General features: G+C 39.0%; 1 long non-coding RNA gene across 3 annotated transcripts in view; it reads right to left on the reverse strand.

Annotated features, from left to right (window-relative positions):
- Positions 1 to 232: 232 nt before the first annotated feature.
- Positions 233 to 17,006, reverse strand: part of LOC134728442 (uncharacterized) — a 134,689-nt gene continuing 117,915 nt past the window's right edge. For 2 of the 3 annotated variants that reach the window (XR_010108840.1, XR_010108838.1), the window contains exons 4-5: positions 3,477 to 3,597; positions 233 to 949 (exon numbers count right to left, since the gene is read on the reverse strand). This is a non-coding gene — a long non-coding RNA (uncharacterized LOC134728442). Of the gene's footprint in view, positions 950 to 3,476; positions 3,598 to 14,936; positions 15,668 to 17,006 lie in introns of those variants that run through there. The other variant, XR_010108839.1, reaches the window with a different exon arrangement.

Below are 17,006 nucleotides of genomic sequence, written 5' to 3' on the forward strand. Positions count from 1 at the left end.
TAGTAGCATTTATCTTTCTCCAAAGGTTATTCTGATTTTGTCACCTTTCTCAGGACTCATTGTCACTAGAAAAATTGGAATCTCTCTATTCTGTGTTTCAGGTCTTCCTAACATCCATAGTGGCTAAAAACTTCTAATTTGGAGGTTGCAAGTTGGCAGATCATGGCTAAGTTCAGTCAGTAGCTATTTTTTATCTGGCATGGTTGTTATTGAAATTTGAATAGCATTTAAATTTTTTTAAACCAGAAGATTTTTAATAAAAATCTTGATTTTTCTTTTGGAGAAAAAATCAGATAATCTGGCATCATTAGGCACACATGCCCACTGGATCCATCTTCCAGAGCTGGATGATGAATGTGACCTGAGCTGAACGTACTACACATCTTTCTGCTCCCTTGTCTCCCTGCCCAGGTCTACTTCTCTTTTTAGCATTTGTTGCATGGCCCTTGTAGGCATACTTGTTTACAATCTCCTTAAACTAAACCAAAACAAATGGGTAAATTGGAATCAGGGGTAAAGTTCAAGGGCAGCGAAAAATCAAACTTTCAAGCAAAGACCATGACAAGTTTAGATACTAGTTGGAGCTAAAAAACATGCATCATAATCTAAGCAGAAGAAGATGCAGCAATGGATAAATATACTAGTCTATTGCTAGGACATCAAATTGCCCTAAAATGTGCTGACTAAAATTGACAACAATCAGTTTTTATCTCCCAATGTCTATGGGTCAAGAATATGAGAGTGGCTTGGCTGCTCAGTTCTGGCTTGGGGTGTCTCCTGAGGTTGCAGTCAGATGGTAGCAGGGGATGGCGTCCTCTCATAAGGTCTGGAGCACAAGGAGATTCAATTCCCTGAGATGAGACAGTCAGGGCTCCTGGAATGTGAATCTCTGGCTCTATGTCATCTCTCCACATGGTCTCCCCAGCAGGGCCATCAGAAGCCATGTATCCTAAGGGAGAGACACAAATGGAAGAAGTTACTGTTGCCCTACCTTACGGGTTGGAGCAGACAGAAGCCCCCACTCAGATTTGGAGGGAACATGGCCCCCACCTCTTGGTGGGAGGGGCAGCAGTCACACTGTAAATAGAGCCTGTAGGACGAGAATTGTATGCTAGCATGTCCGTCTTTGGAAAATGCAGTTTGCCACAAACAGAAATGAGAGATAGGGTCAGGAACTAAGAAATTCTGAATGATGTAAAAGCAACTAAAAATTTTGGTTTCCTGAGAAGAACAAGAATTGAAGATAATGTCTGGAGACTGGAATATCTGCTTGCATGTGTTGGCTTTGTTGTCCACTTGACCATAGCCCAAAGGTTAACTTGGGCATACTCAGGCCACTTAGCATCACCAGGTTCTGAAACTTTCACCTGCCCACCCTGGACAGTTTCATTTGCTATTACCTAGTTCTCCACTTCAACTAAACAAGCGGCCTTACTGTCTCTTGTGCATAGCTGGTCTTGAAGGTTCTGCCTGGCTCCTCTGATCTGGGCTGCTCTCGCTCCTTTTATTCCATCTATGCTCCTTTCTGCCTTCAGACTTTGGGACACATCGTCCTTTAGGCAGCCTTTTCATCTTCTGTTGGAACGCTCCTTTAGGGACCACCACATACTGTACAGACTTCTTAAGCACAGTAACAGGCCTTTTGCTATTTATATGCCTTTTTTAAACGGTGAAAAGGTTTTAACAATTATTATTCCTCTTGCCTCTCTATTTAACTAGAGTTTCTCATACAGAAGGAACCTCTATTTTCTCCTTTTGAGTGGGGAAACAGAAGCCAAGATAGATAAGGAGCCTGTCCAGGCTTCCATAGCTAGAAGCTGGAGGAGAGGGTCACAGCCTGCACCTCCTGACTTGTGGTTTGGAGCTCTTTCTGTTCCCTAGGGGTCAACATGGGTGAGTAGCCTAAAGGCCTGTACAAGGCTGGTCAATAAACAAGAAGCACTGTGTATTTGGCTGGCACACAGTGTTTTGTTTTGTTTTTAAGTAAGTAGGGCACACACTTGACAGTTATCTGCAGACTCCACTAATCTACCACCAAATCCCTTCTCATATTTCACTACCTGTGTGGCCTCTGAAGGCATTTGAAGGCATCCCCCCTCCCCATCCCCTTTACATCTTCCTAAAGGGAAAAATTTTACTCAATAGAAATAGATGGCTCTTGTTGATCCTCTACATGCTCTGTACTAACTTTTATATGTACTAACATATTTGTATGTACTAACAACTTATATGTACTAACTCACTTAATACTCACAACATCTCTACTTTTATCCCCATTCTAAAGATGAGTAAACCGAGACACAGAGTGGTTAAGTAATTTGTCTACATTCTAACATGTGGTAAAGACTGAGAGCTGGAATTTGATTCCAAGCACCTTGACAACAGAGCTCATAATGTCAACCACTCTGCTGAAGAAAGTCTAGATAGACAAAATGCGGTAATAATAAATTTGGGTGGATCTAATTTGCTAGAGTAGTCATTATATTTTCAAATTTATAAAATCTATCTATAGGTTTATATTTGAAAGAGCAGGATAGTAGAGCATTCATGTCCTAATGTAGCTCATTTTCAACATGAAATATTGTCCATGTGTCGTGAAAGGTGAATTTCACTACTTTAAAAATGCCAGCCATCTGGGTCTGATATTTCATGCTAAAACTCAAAACTTTAAGCATTTTTAACCAAGTCACCATCTTAATCTTTATTTTAGTCTCCAAATGTTTTTGTGGCGAGTGTAAAGATGAATGGAATTCAAAAGTGGCCATTAAGATTACTACTGCATGATGGAAACTACAGCCTACTATATAAATCTAAATCCCTCCATAAATTTAAGAAAAGATTTACTGTTCAAAAATAAAAATATAAATCATTCTCATTTTCTAAATCATTGCTGCTGATGATCGTACCCAGCATGGTGAGAGATCACTATATTATTCTGGATGTAGTACTATGTTTAAATTTACCAAGGAGTCTCAACTGCCCACGGGATTTACTACTTCATGTACTTGCCAAGATAGAAGGTATTTCTGCATAATTCCTGCAGCTGAACATTATTGATGCTCTAAATGCATGGAACATTTAATATGTGTAGCAAGTCCAGCAAGATCAGTTATTGAAATGAATTATAATTTTTATACCGAACCATTGAAGGCCCAATTAGAAAATTGATCACTTTTGAGGAAACTGTCTCCGTAATCTTTCTTATTTACAGTACAGGATTCAGCAGCAGGAGCAATTCACAGTAGGGTCAGATTGTGGTGGGTCTTGAAAGCCAGACTAAAAGCATTTGAACCCTTACAGATAACAGGGATCATTTAAGGCGTTTTGAACAAAGTGAGTGAAGTGATCAAAGAAATGTTTGGGGAAGGTTAATCTGGCAGTGATGTGTAGAATGTTCTCCATCATGGGGTGACAAGAAAATGGACATGTGGACAGAAAACTGTGAATTAACTCATGTCAGCGTCTGAAGAACATACCAAGTTTAGCAGTTACCAATCCAGACTAGCCCCAGGTCCATTCTCTGATCACCTTTGAGTCATAAGCTTTGGAACTCCAAGCCGTTACTGACTGGTGGAATTTGTAGACTTCTTTGGAGGCCTGGGGAGAAAGAAGGGGAAGGAAACCATGATATGGTCAGAGGCACACCTGTGGGTTACAGGAATTGGCATGGAGGAGGACTAGTGAGGCAGTGTAAGTCTGACTTCATTGATGACCTTTTTTCTGGATCCTTGGACTATTCTAATTTCCTATTTCCCTGAGTTGCTCTAATTTTTTCTAGTTTCAACCCTTTTTCTGTACCCTCTGCGGCAGATGCTCAGCCCTCTGGGAAGTTTTGATAGCTTTATACACTGGTACAGCCTGGGCAGGTGTCTATTCTACCTATTGCTGACTGTGTGGGCAGGCATTTCTCAAAATAATCCACTACTTATATCTCAAGACATAAGATAAGCCATTTTCCGCAATGTCATAATGCACAATAGTGGACAAATCACTAATTCAAAACATTTTCCTAGCAAGTTTGGATAATAATATTTCCTTATTATTTGCTGTAATATTAATTATTACTATTCTTATTATTTGAGTAATAATTTTCTATTGTTTCAGAAAATTCAATAGAACATGGAAATGATTCCACATTAAAAATTCCATGATTTTGGCTGGGGGTGGTCACTCACGCCTGTAATCCCAGCACTTTGGGAGGCCAAGATGGGACGATCTCAAGGTCAGGAGATCGAGACCAGCCTGGCTAACACGGTGAAACCCCGTCTCTACTAAAAAATACAAAAAATTAGCCATGCGTGGTGGTGGATGCCTGTAATCCCAGCTACTCGAGAGGCTGAGGCAGGAGAATGCCATGAACCCGGGAGGTGGAGCTTGCAGTGAGCCGACATCATGCTACTGCACTCCAGCCTGGGTGACAGAGCGAGACTCCATCTCAAAAAAAAAAAAAAAAAATCCATGATTTTATTCCTTATTGTATAGCATGGAGATGTTTCTGTCTATCTGTCTAAAATCAGGGGTGAGGAAGCTCTTTTTTTTTTTTTTTTTTTTTTTTTGTAGAGATAAGAGGTCTCACTATGTTGACCTGGCTGCTTTCCAACTCCTGGCCTCAAGTGATCCTCCTGCCTCAACCTCCCAAAGGGCTGGGCTTATAGGCATGAACCACTGAGCCTAGCCTGGGGTGAGAAAACTTTTGGCCTCAGGACAGTCCCACCTTGAGATTTCTACTGTACCCCAGCTCTGCATGGCCTACATACAGACTTGAATAACCTGGCTACAAAATAAACAGGCTGGGCAGCTGAGATCTCAGACTAACATGTCTCTCTCTCTCTTCACTTTGCTTTCTCTGAACTTCCCCTCCCTGTTTACTCATTTAACAAATGAATTGTTAAATAACATTGAGCATCTATGGTATACCAGGTATTGCACCATGTGTTTGGAACACAGCAGTGAAAAAGGCAGCAAAATCCCTGCCTTATTGAGCTCGTAATCCAGAGGGGGTGGCAGATATTGAACAGATAAACAGCTGGATACAGAATTAGAAATTATGACAAGTGCCTTGAAAGATAACAAAGGGGATAGGTAAGAGAGATATCCAAGGTATACCTACTTGAGATCAATTGGTCAGAGAAAACCTCTCTGAAGAAGTAGGTTTACACTGGAACCCCCAAAATTAATGAAAACTAGTTGGGTAAGAGGTTGAGGGGGAAAGACTTTACTGACAGAGGGAACAGAAGGTGCAAAGAACCTGAGGAGGGAAAGAGATGCTGCTAAGTGCAAATAACTCAGTGACTGGCTCTCTCTCTCACCCTTCATTATTTCTATTTTCCCTTATTACCTAAATATTACATTTTTTCTATCTAGTTTCTTTGTTACTGATATTTCCCCATAAATTAAGGATTGTATAAAACACAAACACTTTTAGGGAACTGGGGTCAGATCCAACTTGTGTTTGCTATTTAGAAGCTAGGCAACACTTCTTGGAGGTCATCTGTATGATATAGGGCCAATGAGGGAGAGGGTAATCCTGTGATTGCAAGTTTATTTCAGAACCTCACAGGAAAAGAATCCATTCATTCATGAACACAGAGATCTACTGATACATTTGATGAACAGAGAGTCTCCATAGAAGCCGTGTTGCAAAGAGATCAATGGAAACAAAAGGAGAGAGAGATGAACTGGACACTGAAATGCAGAACCTGAATACTAGAGACAATTGTTGTTTATGTAAAGTATTAATCTCTATGAGAAATTGCTTTAAATCAGTGTCTGCAGTGCCTCATTGCCCTGGGAATACAGAGTCCATTTCAGAAATTGCTAGTTTCCTACGCTCTCTGTCTGCCTTTGTATGAAACCCCAATTTTGCTTGGAGTGGTCTTATGCCCAGCTACAAGACTAAATTTCCCAGCTTCTTTTGCAGCTGGATGTGACAATGTGACTAAATTCTGGCCAAATGGAAATGTTACACAAACTTTCCTGAATAATCCTTCAGGAAATTGACTTAGCCAGGGAGCCTGTCTCTTTTGCCCTTTCCTCAGCTTCTTTCTTGCTGCCTAGAATGTAGCTATGATAGCTGGAGTTCTAGCAGTTATGTTAGGTCATGAGGTGGCTTTGGAATAAAAAATTCCATGTCAAGAAAGTGGAATAGAAGGAAGAAGCTTTGAGCCAGATAATAAAACCTCTATAGTACACCTTTGCTACCTATTTTGAGATTTCTCTTATATGAACAAAAAATATACTTCCATGTTACAGAAGATAATGTGTGATGTGGTTTGTTTTATGCATGAAGCATAGTTTCTAAAATGTGCAGCCAAACGTAACTTGACTCAAAAATCGTATGTTTGTTTCAGTTACCTATGTGAACAACCATAATTTATTATTATTGTTGTTGTTGTTATTTATTTATTTTTCTGAGACTGAGTCTTGCTCTATCACCCAGGCTGGAGTGCAATACCGTGATCTCGGCTCATTGCAACCACCGCCTCCCGGGTTCAAGTGATTCCCGTGCCTCAGCCTCTTGAGTAGCTGGGACTACAGGCACGTGTCACCATGCCCGGCTGATTTTTGTATTTTTAGTAGAGACAGTGTTTCACCGTGTTAGCCAGGATGGTCTCTATCTCCTGACTTCGTGAGCCGCCTGCCTCGGCCTCCCAAAGTGCTGGGATTACAGGTGTGAGCCACATCGCAAGGACCATAATTTATTACTTTTCATGGTTCCTTGGATCAGGAATTTGGGCAAGACACAGCTGGATAGTTCTTTGGCTTCACAGATGCCGGCTGGAGTCATTGTGTAGATGCATGTATCTGAGAGCTTGGCTAGGGTTGAGACATCCATGATGGCCTTTAGATCTCAGAAAACTCTGCCCACGTGAACTCTAAGCATTTACTAGTTTTTGCTGAACTTCCTTCCAGTATGTTCACTGAGTCCCAAGAAGAAGCAAAAGAGAGCTGCTAAGTTTCTTAAGCCTGTGTTCGGAAGTCCCAGAACATCAATTTTATCATGTTCTATTGGTCAGAACACATCACAAGTCCAGAGCATATTCAAGAGGAGGAAAATGCAGTTCATCTCTGTTATGAGCAGCTTGCATGAACAAGAATGGCAGTAATAATTGGTGACCATATTTGGGGACTCTCTACCAAATTAGTTAAAAGAACACTATGGCACCGGCCATTTGAGCCCCTCTGCTCCCAAACCACCCCCTGAAAGCTGGATAGAAAATGGAAAACCTATCAGGAGGACACTATGAGTTTGGTAATAACAAAGCTACAAGATATTACAGAGAGAGAAAGGAGGTCACTACCACCAACAGTGTGGTCCAGGATGTTTGCTGGTGACATCATTGTGGAACAAGAGACAGCAGTGGATGATGAAAACAGCTAGACGAAAATATTCCAGAGTTGCAGAGATTGGTTTGATTTATATATGAGAGCATTCTCCTCTCTTTCTCTTACTTACATTTTGGACCTCAGCACAGACTCTTGAAGAGACTTAAGGGTTTCCTTCCTCTATTTGAAAGATGATCAGGGACACCTAGTGATATAAGCTGTTAAGGTGACCTTCCTAAGTTGTACCAGCTGCTAATGTCCAAGGGACATTTACATTGCATAAAAATTTACTATTTGCATATTCTTACTTCTTAATTTAAAAGAAAATTTATTTATGTATTTTTATATGTATACCTATACATATGAAAATTCTGAAAGAATATATAAAAAATTTTAATGGTTACTATATCTGGGTTATGAAATTAATGAATGAATTTGTCTTCTCTTTGCTTATTATCAATAAATTTTATATTATTCTATAATGAACATGTATTATTTGCATAATTTTAAAGTTTATTTTTACTAAAATATAAAATTATCTCATATTTCTTTTAAGGAAAAATATAAAGTTACTTTTCGCTTACAAGTGGCCTTTAATTGATCATTTTTGCAGCAAATTTGTAGTCATCCTTGCTAGAAAGTGTCCTGGCTTGCTTCAGATCTGCTCAGTATAATCGTAATAATATTCCTGCTCAGAGATTCACAATCCCGTAATATACATCCTAGGTGTTTCAGTGCCAAAGATTAAAGAAATTTCAAAGGCACAACCAGAAGGTTGAATTATTGAAATGCTAATGAAGACATGTCCTCAGAGAAAATCGCAGGGAGTCTTCACAGTTTTTAAGGCTTCATCTGAAAGACCTTTGCAGAATAAACATGGTGTTCAATTTATGTTTCTCAAAAGGTCTACTGGAATTTGAACTGCTCCTCCCAGAGAGTATTTTAAAAGCAGAAGTTCGAGCATTAACCAGTATAATTTCCATTTGGCATCTACATGATTCATATGTCCAAAATAAGAATTTTTATTTAATTCCAAAACAAATTAATTCACTTAATTAGTCTGTAGCTGTATAGGCTGTTGAATGGAGTGGGTTGGCTCTGGGCAGAAGGAATAATATATTGCTAGGAAATGTTGCAACAAATTTACACAAAATGTCGGCATTTCTATGTTTGAAAAGATGGTGCTTTCAAAAGATATCACCTCCCAAGGAAGTTAAGTCTTTGTATGCTTACTATCAATCTCTTAAATGTCTCTGTGGCAAAGGTGATTATAATCATCTCCTCTGTTATAAAAGCCTGTGGACAACAACCAGATATAAATAGCCCAAATGACCATAAAGTTACCTCTAGATATATTTCTAATATTACATATATATGTATAGGTATATGAGTTTATATGTGTTTGTGTGTGTGTGTCTACAGACAGATGGAAGGAAGTATGGATAGATGAATAGATTAGGTAGATAGGTAGATAGATATAGATATATACATACATACATAGATAAATAGATATTACAGATAAATAGATATAGATATTCTACATACAGTATGCATAAATGTACACAGGCTTTTAAGAAACACATTCATCAGGCAAAAAAATACCACCCATAACCTTAATTAAAATGTCTCCCTATAGATTAAAAATAATGCAGATTTTTCATGTTCTGTTATCAGTTTGACCTCTAAAATTGCTTGAATGCCATGATGTAACAATCAGAGAAAAATTCAACCTTTTGTGTGACTTTGTGTCACTCCTGGAACACCAGAGAAGAGAGATCAAATACTTTGACCCTCATGACTGATAGTTTTCACGTATAATTAAATGATTTTCTAAAAAACATCGTCCTGATTAGAAATGTGAACATGGCAGCCTAATTCACATGTAGCATGCTTGGGCATTTACATATTGTCACACACCCATGACTATACTGTAGGCTACAATAAATTCTACAGTGGTAATTTCTTGAAACACGAGAAGGGGAAAATGTGAGAAATAATAATGAAATGAGAATCCTATTAGCCACCAAAAGGAAAATAAGAGCTAGTATAAATGCAACGCATAGCACTTCTAATAGTTTGCCGTATTTTTGGCTATCTTAATGACCATGCTACATAAAATTGGTGTATGGCCTATCATTTATGTGGTTGAACCCATTTTTTCCTCAAACTTTTAGACCAAAGAGCATCCCAAAGTTAGAACTTAAATGACATTGGGTTATTGACAAGATTTTCTCACCCAGCACAAACCCAGAAAACCCATTCCTGGTCTTGCTGAATGAGTAGATTCCATGATTTTGTTCTTAGTTCTGTTATGGTTACATTACTGTGATAAACAAGTAGCTATTAGAGGAAACTGACAACACAGTATGCGCAAAAACTCTGTTGGTAAGTTTCTTTAATCTAAATTTATAGATCCAATATATGTTTCCAGGACAACTAAAGTTGAATGGCAGGGTGACCATGGACATAATAACAACTAAGTTCTGACAGCTTGATATTTTGAGTTTTAAGGCATTATATTTCAGAGAAGACAAATATTGTTATTTCAGCATATGGAGAATATGAAACAATAAGATTCCAAGCCTTATCCAAAGTCTCATGCAAATCTAACACATGGGCAATTTCTCCAGTTCCCCACTTATTGATTCTTTCATTCACCCATTAAGAAAAACATATATTGAGCTCTGAGCTAGGCAGGCAGGAACTACAGTGAACCAAGTGAAGGGTACAATGATATAGAAAACAAAGTCTCTACACTACAGCTTTTCACAACTAGTGCAAGCAACCATGCAGTAAGTACTGTGATGTGTGTGTGTGTATGTGCGTGTGCACGTTTGGACAGCCAGAGGAAGGAACAACCTAAATTTGCCTGAAAGAGCTTGGAATGGCCTGCGTAGTGGCATTTGAAATGAGATTTATGATGAGTAGGAGTTCACCAAAGAAAGGTAAAAGAAGGGCATTATAGGTGGAGAAACAGCAGAAACATGGAAGTTTGAAAGAAAATAGAATGAGGAGAACAATTAGCAAACGGTGCCTAGGGAGAAAGGTAAATAACATAGAATTAGAAATGAACTACTTAAATGTTTTTGGACCCAATTGGTATAGAGTAATTTAAAAGTTGATAGCAAGATGTAATTTGGTGCTTCATTATAAAGACTACTGCACATCACAGAGTTTTTCACTCCTTGTAAGGTAGGTAGATGGGCTATAGATAGATATGCTGAGATGTTAATCTCCTCACCCCTCCTTGGGTCAGCCAGGAAAGCCTGGGTTGTCACCTCTGCTGAACTTCAGGTCCATCATCTCTGGTCAAAGACAGTCTCTTTCATTTTCCAAGGTACATTATAAAAATATCATCATTTTCTATACCTGTCATGAGGTGGAATGGGTTGTGAATCATTGGCATACCAAGCTACGGAGTACATATTCTAAGCAATAGGGAACCCCCTGAAAAATATTAAACAGGAACGTGGTGGCAGGAGTTCTTGGAGACTGAAAGCTGACCTCAGAGCCTACTGGAGTAGCCCATAAAAAAGAGAGTGTCAGTCTCAACTACTTCTCAAAGGAGTCACTCTTGAGTTCCCTTCATGGCATTCTATTGAACAGAACTCACATGTGGCAAGGCTTAGCTTAGAGACACAGAGACCCTGGAATGTCAGAGGAGGACTGATTTTTGTAAAGAGGCCTCTGGCCAGAATGGAAGAGAATATTTAGGTCTAAAAATCAGGCACTGGTTCCCAAAATTACTACTTTGAGCAAAGAGGGTGAAACTAAGTCTCTTCCTACCTTTTCAGGTTACAGCACATTTCAAAACATAAGCTTCCTAAGGACTAAGAGCCCCACAGGCATATGGTTCAGCCTGTGATCCAATTAATTGTCCATGAGAAGAAACAGTTTTGATGGAGACTAGAATGTAAACTCCATGACAGTAGGAAGTTGGTGTGTCTGGTGCACTGGTCCTCATTGCCTAGACTAGCTCCTGATGCTTTTAGGCACTAAATAGATGTTTGTTGAATGAGGGAGTGACCCTATGATGTTGGTTGTTGACATGCAAATATCCTCTGGCTAAATTCCTGGGAAATGTGTTTGTTTTTCTACAGAAAGGACTATAACTCAAAATATAGGCAACCTGGAATATGTATGGCAATTTTTATTTTCTATACCTACACATATACATACATTTGCATCTATGTATATATAGAGAGGGAGACAGACACAGATGGAGAGAGATTGATTTAATTTACTTAGGCTCAATACTACTTATTGAGATGAATGATAGAACTCTATCCTACTTTAGCATTGCTCAGCACTGATGGCAGAGGCTGCATCTGAAGATGAGGCTGGGAATGAAAACGGCAGCTAAGGAGTGGCTAAAGGACTGGCAGAAATGATGAGATCCAGGAGATACAGAATCAGCAGGGCCTTTGGCATCAGCCAAGCCACACAACACATTTTCAAGGTACATTGTAAGCTATTGGCATCCTCAAGTTAGGAGAGGCCTTGGGGAAGGGGAGGAAAGTAGGAATCCAGGAATAACAATGCAATAATGGGTGAGGACTCAGAAAATTGTAATTATCCTCATACTCATGGTACTCTCTGAGACTGCTGGCATGGTTTAGGGAAACAAGGGTTATACATGCATTCACAGTGATTTGAATCTGCTATACTCCAGCTGTACCAACACAGAGCCAGTGAAATGGACCACAGTATGGAAAATATAGTGTGTGATTTACTTCTGTCAACTTGTAAAGCTGAGACAGATTTCTGCAGCTGCATTGGACAAGCTGCGATCCATTGAGCTCATTAAGATGTCAATGACCTATCACAGGGACTGTGTTTTTCAGCAACCCACTCAGGAAGTATCCCCCTTCTCGCTGTGGGCTTATAAAACGTGGGGGTTTCTAGATGAGGTGCACAACTCTATCCACAATCCTGAAGTGCAGAACCTTCTGAAGTCCGTTAAAACAAATTTTTTTAAACAAATTTGGTGATTGAACAGATGTGTGTCCACTCCCAATTTTTATCTCACTTATTGTGAATAGCCATACGTTTTGCTGCTCAAATTTAATGGTGGGGTGCTGCCCCAGGAAATGCTGGAAGTATTGCATAGTGTATGGGAAATGCTCCAAATTGCCTTTCTAAAACCCTAAACCTTTTGAATTCTGAAGCCCATCTGGCCTTTGGAGCTTTAGATAAGGGATTGTGTACCTGTGTTTTATTTTTCTCCCATAGAGACAGTCTTGTTTTGCGTTTAGAAGCATTTTGTAGTAATTATTCTTTCTATTAATCCTCTCTAAACAGAGAGTTGTGTTTCCACTTTTAAACTCACTTGTAATCGCACATTTCCATGCCAATTCAAAATAAAAAAAATAAGTTATTGTAGATAATACCAAGTGGTTACTATATGCTAGACCCCTGTGCTAAAACCTTTAGAATTGTTTTCTCTTAGTGACAATGTAACAGGGCCTAGGCCCTGGCATCCTAGTAGAACTACCATGAATACATCCTTACATTCTTCTTGGTTCCTCGCTGACCACAGTCACTGAATCTTCTCTGGACCTCTGCCTTAGTATTGCTGACTAGCTCCAACAGCTTCTACAGAAGGTCCAACCTGACTCTATGGCATTCCTGAGCCTCTCACAGCACCTTGTCCCTTCCCTTCATAGCATTTATCACATTCACAATTGTATTTTATTGCTCTGTTTAATGCCATTCTCCCCACACCCTTGCCCCATATTAAATCCCCACAGGTGTGGGCTGTATCTAGTTTAGTCACCATGGTGTCTGGTGTATAATAACTGGTTTCAGTTGATTATTGCTACATAATAACACACCACCCCCAAATGTAGTGGCTTAAAATATATTGTTTTCACCATTCTGTGCGTTGCTGGGCAGCTCCTCTTCTGCCTTCACTTGATTTCACTTATTCAGCCAGATGGTCGTCTGGGCGGGGAAATCCAAGATGGTCTCACTTACATGTCTGGCAGTCAGTGTTGGATGCTGGCTAGGCTGGCTTCCTTTCGTGAAGGTTTCAAGAGAGCAACAGAGGAAGTGTCAGGGCCTCCTGTGGCCCAGGATTAAAAACTCATGCCCTGTCCCTTCTACCACATTCTACTGGTCAAATAAGTCACAAGGCCAGTCAAGATTGAAAGGGATATAGACATATATCCTGTCTTTGGATGAAAGGAGAAGCCAAAGGGCATGCATATTGGGATGGGTGGAATTTGTGGCTATCAAACCACAAATTTACCACACTCCATTTTCTGGCCACAAATTAATCATTTTTGCACATGGAAAGTACGCTTACTCCTATCACAATAATTGCAAAAGTTTCATCCCAGGTATTGCATCAGGCTGGAAATCCACAAGTTTGAGCTTCCCCTCTGGTCCAGATACAAGGGAGGTTTCTCTGTGGAGCTCCTTGGCTTTCATGATCCAGAGTTCTGTGAACCAAAACTACAAGGCTTTTACCCTCTTTTATTCAAATATCTAAGATGAAATGGTGAGACAAAGAAAAAATAACCACAATGAATAATCCTCTTTTTTAAAAAGAGAAAGGACTGGGAGCACATAGCAATCAATGGTCTGAAGCAATTGTGAAATCCAAACAGGTACATGTCCAGGGACAGGGAATGTTCCCTGATTAGGGCCTATTTCTTATCTCTTGGAGTGGCTCTCTAATTAATTTTGTTTTTTGGATTTTGGGTCCACACTCTGGATGGTTTGCTTAGCCTCCGAGAGGTCCTTCTTTTTCTGTAAGAAATAGCCCATGACTGCATCTAAGTAGTTTTCTCAACTCACTTTTTGTCTGTAGGAAATTGATGGCGTGGAGTCTTCTTGAACTGTCTCTGTCCCTTTTAATCCAAATCAATATAGTTCCTTTAAAATTCCTTATGGGATTTCTATGGATCAGATTAAATTCTACTGTATTAGATGACAGCCAGGCTTACTATTCTTGTCAAGGTAGGCCTCTCTCTCATTTGGATGATGGGCCTATTTGAGTGATGGGTCTGGATTCATAGACAATCATTTGTTTAGATGAGAGGTCTACTAAATACTCTATGAGAAATCATTCTGGGTTATTTTGTTAGGGCCTAACAGCCACATCCTTCTATTTGATCTTACCATTGAGGCCACATTTTATTGACTGTCTTCTGGAATTAAATTTTTACCTATATTAAAATTTTCTTTGATAATCTTTTTCAATCCAGCTCATCCTGGGTTTTCTATATTTTCTCTAAATTCTGCTTGCAAATTGAAAAGTTGCTTTTTTAATTAATCTCTCTTCCCACACAATATGGTTTTGGTATGTCCCCACCCAAATCTCATCTTCAATTGTAGTTTCCATAATCCCCACGTGTTATGGGGGAGGGACCAGGTGGAGATAATTGAATCATGGGGGCAGCTTCCCCCATCCTGTTCTCATGATACTGACTTAGTTCTCACAAGATCTGATGGTTTTATAAGGGATTCTCCCCTTCACTGGTCATTCATTCTCCTTCCTGCCGCCATGTGAAGAAGGATGTGTTTGCTTCCCCTTCCACTATGATTGTAAGTTTCCTGAGGCCTCATGTGTCAATTAAACCTCTTTCCTTTATAAATTATTCAGTCTCAGGTATGTCTTTATTAGCAGCATCAGAATGGACAAATACAGTACACTTTATTATACACAGCTATACAAAGTTGATTCACATTTGTTGCATGCATCCTGGAAATCTCCCAGCCAGATCCGTGAGTTTAAAAAAAGTTTCTACTTTCCAGGTTGCAGCAGGCAACATTTTGCTGATTCTTTGGCCACTATATAACAAGGGTGGCCCTTTCTCCACCCTCCAATAGAAATTTCCTTATTAACTTCCCAGTATCTACTAATCATTGTTTCACTGCCTCTTTAGCTACCAATCACTCCCATCACCAAAGCCAACAGTACATGTTTTAGATTTTTATTATGACAGCACCTGACCTCTATGCACCAATTTCTGTTTTAGTTAACAATTTCAATGTAACAAACCACCCACCAACCCAGTGGCTTAAAAAACAATGATTTCTTATTTCCTGTACAGTTCTTCAGGCAGGCTGGGATATTCATCTGCTGGTTTCATATGCTGGAGGGTCATCTAGCTGGGAGGTTCAACATGGCTTTATTCACATATCTGACTATTGATATTGCCTGTTGGCTGGGGAATCTTCATTCTCCTTTATGTAGCTTCTCATCCTCAGTAGGCCAGACTAGCTTTCTTTAATGATGATCTCAGGGCATCATTATAAGACTGCAAAGACAGAATCTCCAAGACATCTTGAGTCCCAGGCTCTGGAACTTGTACAATGTCACTTACGCCATATTCTGTTGGTAAAAGAGAGTCACAAGGTCGGTCCCTATTCAAGGGAGTGAAGGAACATATCTAATTCTGGATGGGAGGAACAGCAAAGTCACAATGCAAAGGGATATGCTTACTGGAATGGAAGGAATTTGTAATCATTAAAGAACCTACCAGAGTAAATATCTATCAGATGCGTTCATGTTTGATTTTTATCTGGGATTTGAACTTGACCTTAGTCTTTGACCTCTACTGCTTGACTCTGGCTATAACTCCATGGTAGTGTATTAGTGCTCTACTCTGATATCAAACTCAAAATATGAGATTTCCCAATGACCGTTTATTCTCTAATTTCCCCACTTGCTCAAACCTTGTCAACAATGAAGCCTTGAATGTCCCACTTTTGTTGGTCTCTATGTCATAACCTAGTCCAATCTGATGAAGAGATAGTCTTGGTTTTGAGTCTTGGATTTACCATTAAGTCATCGTGTGACCTTGAACAGGTTATTTAAATTATTTAAAATATCTGCCTTATGATATTTGTAGGACTAAATAGTATAATGTATTAAAGTTAGTAGGTTAATGAATGTCAGGTTTCTTCTTTCTTCTGTGTCACTAGATAGTAAAGGATATCCAATACAAGATTAAACTATTGATTTGTGGGCAATGGTTGGCCTTTGAAAGTATGTAAACTAGGAATTTATAATAATATAAGGGGTCAGGGTATTAAATTCTCAGCAACATGTGACTTCTGCATTATAGTATGTTTTTCTACATTCTTCTCTGTTTTATATATATAATTTCTGGTATTGTAAAGTATATTAATATAGCCCCCATACAGTGATGGACTATCCAATTAACCTTTAAAGATATGTTTTGGACACCAGTAAATTAGGGCATTGAACAAAAACTAAAAATTTTGATATTTGATTTTCAAAAAAGACATTGAAATAGTCACTAAATGAAAATTCAAAACTTTATCAGAATTTACTACTTATATTTCTTTTTAATTTTATGTTGTTTTTACTTTTAAATATATGACACAGAAGGTTATTGTCTTCTTGATGCTTTGTGCCTCTAATCCAGCCTTTCTCTCATGTACCACATAAAATTGGAGGCTCAGAATAGTGATGCTAAAAATGAAATGGAGACTAAATATAAAACACATTTCATAATAGGATAAATGATGGGTCTCGGTGGCTGGTGTATTATAAAGATTAATGGCAAGGGAAAAGTTGAAGATCTCACTACAACCATCATTCAGCTTCATGTCACCCAAATCACATACGATAGGTCAAATAAATTAAATAGCTTGAACCATATTTACATACACTATTTCACAATGTATTGAATGTTGAGCTCTCT

Source organism: Pan paniscus, chromosome 10, assembly GCF_029289425.2.
Source record: "Pan paniscus chromosome 10, NHGRI_mPanPan1-v2.0_pri, whole genome shotgun sequence".
NCBI lineage: Eukaryota > Metazoa > Chordata > Mammalia > Primates > Hominidae > Pan > Pan paniscus.